General features: G+C 41.8%; 1 protein-coding gene across 1 annotated transcript in view; it reads right to left on the reverse strand.

The window, feature by feature from the left end:
- ptn (pleiotrophin) overlaps nt 1–4,300 on the reverse strand; it is a 50,232-nt gene extending 45,932 nt beyond the window's left edge. Inside the window, exon 1 of the mRNA XM_023952508.1 lies at nt 4,176–4,300. The gene's annotated coding sequence lies outside the window, so the exon portion shown is untranslated. The remainder of the gene's footprint in view (nt 1–4,175) is intronic.
- Nucleotides 4,301–7,103: the final 2,803 nt, after the last annotated feature.

Raw genomic sequence — 7,103 nt, forward strand, 5'->3', positions numbered from 1 at the left:
ATTTGTAACTGAGTTACAACAAATATTTGTTTAAAGGTCTATATTTGGATTTCGTTTTGTAGATAGTCAAAGAGTTTGCGTTGTATCAATAATAGTATTCTGTGGTTTGGGTGCACTCGACTAGTTTTGTAGAAGGTCATTTTGCAGTCTGTCTTGTTAACGGTGGTGAATTTGGCAATTATGAGTATAGTCATTTTTAAATGTGTGTGGAAGCCAACTAGTATTAGAAATGTCTCTAAATACTAATGTAGAAGTTAGCAGAGTATTGATTTCCTGAAAGTTAAGTGACTTGAACTTATTGAATAATGGTGCGTAAGGTGTGGCCAGGGATGTAAATCTTTTTTCCAGATTTTTCACAAGACTTATGGAACCAAAAATCACTTGACCTTCAAAGAAAACAGACCTACCTAAAAATCTAATAAGTCAAAGTTTGTTTTACGTTTTAAAACAAAGAAAACATGCACCTACATAGGAGGCCGCAGTTCTGAAAGATCCTCCAATTATTGAAAATGCAAACAAATTTGGATATAAAAGAAGAAATTCCTTGATATGGATTTGGATTTGCCAGTTTTCACATGCGTTTGATTGCTGTTGTTTGCAGCAAGACTAGTACAATGAGTCCATTATTTTTCCACGTAGAGCTAGGCAGGTTTTGACAGCTTTTTAAAGCTACTTTATAATTGAAATCATGTGTTTATACTTCCAAATAAGCAGCTAATCTTGTGCTCAGCTGTGGCTTTTGCATTTCGGCAAAACCAGACTTATTCATTTGTATAGTTGTGAGACATCTCACTTTGTTCAAATTTCATTGTGGCAAAAAAACAATGCATATGACAACAAAGTACCAACTTCATGCATCCAATTAAGAATAACCCCGCAGTAGTACGTTAACTGCCTCAGTAGGTAAGGAAGCCTGCATCCAACCATGAAACCATTGCTTCGTTGGTTTGCTCACTTTTGGAAGGTCTGGAGTGAATTTGTCAGTACTGGTGCTCATGTAGGTGGCTGCTGAACGAGGCACTAATGAAACTACTCATTATAGTGAAATGAAAACTGCAAACGTACTGGGAACGAAGGTTGCCTTGAGCTCATCCACTGGGACCCATCTGGAGGTGCTGGTAGTGGGGTAGCTCAGGTTGTTATGGGTTGATTACATGTACAGTACAATGCACTTATGCTTTTTTTTTTTTTTTTTTACTTTATGGTAGACAGTGGTAGTAAAAAAGCAGACAGGATCAGCAAAAATGATATGGATTTTCTTGATTGCTAGCCAAGCGGGATTCGGCCTGACGTGCCTTATGGCCTCTAAAAATGATGGCTGAAAGCCTCGGATTATTATTAGCTCTCCTAGGAGCAAACGTCAGTTGAAGCCAAACGGGGGTGGAAAATTTAGATTTATTTTTTTTAAGAAAGAAGAAAGTTGTAACAACACTTTAGTATAAACTTGTTGGATGCTAGAAAACATTAAGTAATGCTTTGAATGTGTTTCCTCAGAGAATGGGGAGCGACAACACTCAATCCTTAGAGGGTTTGTGGCTTTCTCTCACCTTGACTATATAGAGGTAGTTCGTTGGGCGTCCCTGTGAAAAGGTCCGCTTTTTCACACACGATTAATAAACAGCCTCAGGAGATGGTCGCTGTTCATCAGCTGAATAAAAGAGTGGGTCAGACTTTTTATGAGAAGCTCAGGGGACGTGAGAACAATCTTTGAACCTAAAAGCCTCAACTTGGTGGCTCCCTTTATAGTTTCCGTCATTTCCTGGGAGGTTCTGTTGATGCCAAGAGACCTGAGTATCTTCAAAGGAAGTGCCAAACAGCATGCAAGATTTATGCATCAATTGATCGAAATGTACAGATGGAAAGAAAGTAGTTTATGGATCTTGAGACGGTAGAGCCACATCTTAACGACATGCTGTAGTGCTGGTGGAGATGATAGGTTATAGTGGACATTTAAATGGTATATAATTAAAGTAAGGGCCATAAAATGCAGAGAAAGTTCACAAACCATTAAGTTTATCACTCCAGGGTGGTAAAAGTGCCTTTGAAGAGACACCTGGGCTGGATCAGTTGCTTCAGTTAATTACTTTAACTTCTTGGGTGGAACCTTTTTGAGGTATTTCTTGAATTGTCAGTTGGTGCTGTTGTAATTCTTCCAGCCTATGATGTTCGATGGACAAGAAGGACAAAAAGGGAATCCAAACAATCTCCTATGGAGCACAACTGCCTTCTCCAGCTCGGCTTTTTCTGTCAATTCTCTTCAGAATGGCTTCCATCTGAATCCGTGCTCCTTGACAGGCCTCTCTCCTGGCATCCGTCCCCTCCTCCTTTCTTCTATCTCCTTCTCTTTATGCTGCCCTCCCTTTCTATCAGGGCCCTGAGGACCCCATCAATGCCCATTCAGTTCACCCCACATGTGAAGGGTCAGTGCATACCCACAAAAATAAACCAGCCCCTCAATGGGAGGATCTTTGTGTGTGTCCACACACCCCCTGCGGTCTTCCTCTTTCCCTCACACCTACTTGTGCCTTATAGATGAGAACTGGCTCCCTTCACAATGTCTCCCACCCCCCTGGAGTGGACTTCTCAGGGCCCTAGAAGCCCAATTCTATGCCTTATTGCTTTTCTCGTTGATGGAGAAAGCACCCCCCAAAATCATTTGTGAGGACACAGAAGGAAATTAACTGGCTTTTGTGTTAAAACGCATTGACGTATAAGCAAAATCACGTGCTGAAGTAACAAGAGAAAAGGATTTGGGTTTCCCTGATGTTACGTTCACACCGGCCTCGGTGACACGCGTTCAAGCAACCGCTCACAATGACAAGTCAAAGTGCTCGAGTGCACGTTTCACGCTTCTGCATTCAAAACTCTTGCATTCATGCGTTGCCACGCAAGTTTTTAAGTCAGTTTTCGGGTGTGGAAATGAGCATTGAACGTGCATTAAAAGTTAAACCAATTGAATTTTGACCAATCAGGGCCTGGGATTTGGTAATCATAAAGATGAAATTAATAATTGCAGGAGATTTTAACATTTTGCATGAAGCCTTTTCAACCTGTAGGTACATGTGCAAGAATCGTGTAGCGACAGTCCTGTGTGAAAACTTTTTGCGGATGTTTAAGAATGTGCATTCAAGACCGCGCGACACATGCCCCGTGTGAACGTAGCATTAGGCCATCAAGAGGCCATCTTGGATTTCTCAGAGCTCGCCCCTGCTGGCTTTTGTCCATCTTCACCCGCATTGTGTTCTAACTTCCTACAAGCTTTCTTCAGCTCATCTCCACATCGTGTTTAATCTCCCTTCCGCTCTTTCATTAGGACCACACCGTGTGCTGATTCTGAAGAAATGAAGCGACCACCTCATTTTGAGCAAGAATGAACTGGAGAGAGCCTTTGTCTGCCACAGGAATGCCCATAAGACAGAGAGTTTGCTCTGACTCGGGCTGCTGCGCTGAGGCTGAAGGAAAGCCATGGCAACGCAGGCAGAAGGTCTACTTGATCACATAGTGCCGATACAATGCAGCACTCCACGGTTTGTCATTCCAGTCAGGCCTGACCTAAATTACGACATCCTGGGAAAAAGCGGTCCACTTCAACCAGCTTACATGCTGACTTAATTGGGCTTGCACATTTTTGGCTGATAGCTATATTAAACAAAACATATGGATGTTTGAAGTCTAATCACTGAGGAAACAACCCTGTTAATGATTTAACGCCACACTCCAAAGCCTGTGGCTGCTTGGATTATTGGGTCCAATTGTTTACCCCGTTTGTCCACAAGCCATTTTTCCATCTGCAGTTATAATTCTCAGCATTTAAACTACTTTTTACTATTTTTTACACATTTATTATCTTGTCTCAACAGCCTTCAGGGGACAACAATGTGATGTTTAAATGGGAAGAACAACAACAACAAAAAAAGGGATTAGGACCACGTCTACAGAAGTATTTCACCAAGGGCAAAAGTCTCCACAGAGATGCACAGGTGCAAAAACATTTGCACGATGACTTGAAGTAACTTTTGTGAAGTTTTTCAGAGAAATTCAGAGTACACCTTACACAGCCTCCATAAATCAAAGTTTTTGCACAAAAGCTGTTTCACCCAACAGTTTTTTTTTGGCTCACATAGCTGCTCAAGTATATACGTCCGCCTGCACTCACAAAGAAAGAATCCACTTACTTTACTCTGGAGGTCTGGTAGTTGTTTGTCAGGGGTAAAGGCAATAAGTTCTGTGGCTCTTTTTATCTGAACCTCTGCCCTGCCTCTCCAATACTATTTCTCTGTGTGGGCCGGGCGTAGGAAAGCTGTGTAGCCACTTTTTTTTTTCTTCCTCACTTTGTTTGTGTGTGTTGCTTGTGTTAAGGGGGAGGGTGACGGGGTGTGGTGTTCAACATCGGGTTTCCTGGCTCATGATCAGGAACTCATTATACCCTCCAAGGTCACTCCAGGGACGGCCTGCCCGGCACTCAGCGAGACACCACAGGGAAGATGTGAGAGAAGGGGCGGAAAATGGGGGAGTTAAGAGCCCATGTGCACAGGAGATCCGTGGGGACGGGAGCCAAAGGACCGGCAGAGGAGAGGCAGAGAAACGAGACAATGAGCAACAGTGATCCAAATTCCAGCAGAGGTAGATACTGAAAAAAAAAAAAAAAAACAGGGAGCAGACACAACAACATGCAGAGCCACAGAGCGGGAAGGAGCGCCTAGAGCATCTAGCCAAGCCACAGAGTTATGTAAAACACTGTGTTGATCCATGGAAAAGTGAGTGCAAAGCAGTCGATACCATAATGATCAACCACAGACAGACTTTTCATTTTCTTTTCTGCATGGACTGTTTATATAAAATAAAAAAGAATTCCAGATAATCAAGTTTTTGTTATTCGGAGTAAAATTTTATCGACTGGAACAAAGAAAATGTTTTAAAACAGCCATTTTTTTTATTTCACTGTTATTGCCCAGCCACACCTACAGTAAATAAAACACACTCTTTGACCAACCGTTACACTTTGACCGCTCACCCGATCAAAGACAATCAGCCGATTCTAATGAGGAGAATAACGGCTTTTCATATCAGCTATGCACCAATATCCAACACAGTACTAACGTAGAGCCTTGAATAACGGAGCAAAGCTGCTTTTCTTCATGTCAGAAGAAGATAAAAGTATGTAAACGGTTGAAAAGTTACTGTTATAAAGAGAGAAAGACATTACAGCTTTAGCTTATGGAAATTCTGTAAAAATTCATACCAAGTAGACTAACCAAAATTCCTACATGAGTACGTAAAAAATAGGAACTTTTTTCTGTAATGCAACAAAGTATACACAATTTGATGATACTGTGGACAAACGTATTATATATTAATATATTAATGCTAATAATACATTTTATTTAAAAGCACGTTGCAGAGCCCTCAAGAACACTGTACAATTTAAAAACACAATAAAAGGTATTAAACTTCGTAAAAATGTACCTTATTTGAAATGCTTCTCAACTATCACCAAAAACTTAAAATATCTTTAAAAACAAAGGTTTTTTGCATCTTAAGGATTAGAAAAATCTTAAAAAACCTGAATTAACCGATTGTTTTGGATTTATAAAACATGTTTTTTTACTTTTAAAAAGTAACTTTTTTGCTGTATTTATACTGCAGGTCTTGATGCCCAAATCCGATTTTCTGACTATATTGGATTTTTTTGATGACCCGCTTACATCATGTTTTAAAAGTGACCCGTATCCGAATTTTGCATTTACAATATACAATGCTGAAACTATCAAACATAGACGCTCTGAGGACTACGAAGCAGCATTTCCGCCTTCCGCGGACCTCCTTTGGACTTTTGTATGATTGCGGTTGTCATGGAGACAACGCAGCGAGGGAAGGAGGCGTTGCCTTGGGCCCTCCTGAGGGGATGCGCAGGAGAGGAAAAAGAAGGGCTGCTCGGCCGGCTTATGTGCTCTCGCTGAGTTTTGAACGAGGAAGTGTTTGCAGACGTTGTGCTGTCCTAACAGTTTGATCCAAGCAAAGAAATAAACGGCTTCTAGCCTGTTCCAGAGCAACGGTGTCCCGCTTCATTAGTTACCGTTTGCGCCCTGACCTGGACCGGACCGGAAATAACAGCAGTTTCTGACTACGGTCTGAAGCCTGAGGCTGAAAGGTAACATGCTGATGGGGCTCCAGCTGTCCTCGAACAGCAACATCAGCGCACAAAATCACCTATAATAAGTCATGTGAACTCAGTTGGTGGTGTCCTGAGTTGACGTCATTTACTGGGGAATATCCGATTTGTCTGCTTACATGGCACACGCAAATGCACGTATCCGATTCGTATCCGATTTATTTCCACATATGAGTGAGGCCTGATTCCGTTCTGAGAAAAAAATCTGTGCGCTTTTGTCCTGCTTACACGCTCACAGGTCATATCCGATCTGTGCCACATGAGAGGAAAAAATCGGAATTGGGTCACTTGAACCATGCAGTGTAAATGCGGCCTTTGACATCATTGGTGTGTGTTCGCATGGAAGGATGCTAACATGCCAGCATCCTAACACGTTAGCATGCATGTAAGACTCAAGGAAAACATAACTTGCCCATAATTTTAAATTAATGCGAATTCCATTCACTGACGATTTCACTGGAAAACATCTGATCAGATTTGGGTCACAGGAAAGACTCAGAAAGGATTTTACTGTTTGTGTAACAAATTGCAAAGCGACCTGTTAAGCTAATTGGCAACCAAATATCACAATCCTGGCTGGATGGATGGGAGCCTGAACGGGTAATTTATCACCTGCCTAAACCATTTAAGTAGGAATTAAATTCTCCACACTAACAACTACAGCAATTGGAAAATTTAGTTCCCTTCTTCCGGCTACCTGCCAGCTGATCTAAGTCACTGTCATTCTGTCTTCCTGGCGTGATTGTTTTTTCTCGAGGTGCTAAAAGTGGAGCACAGCCTCGATGTGTTTGTGGTGGCAGATGGCTGCAGATGACCCTAAGAGCAACACCGGTACACCGCCACAGCTGTGTTGGCCTTGATTGACAGATTACAGGACACTCAATCAATAAAGTGCACCATTAGTTCTGTCCACAAAGCCCCGTGTAGTGAT

This window comes from Oryzias latipes, chromosome 23, assembly GCF_002234675.1.
Source record: "Oryzias latipes chromosome 23, ASM223467v1".
NCBI classification, from domain to species: Eukaryota; Metazoa; Chordata; class Actinopteri; order Beloniformes; family Adrianichthyidae; genus Oryzias; species Oryzias latipes.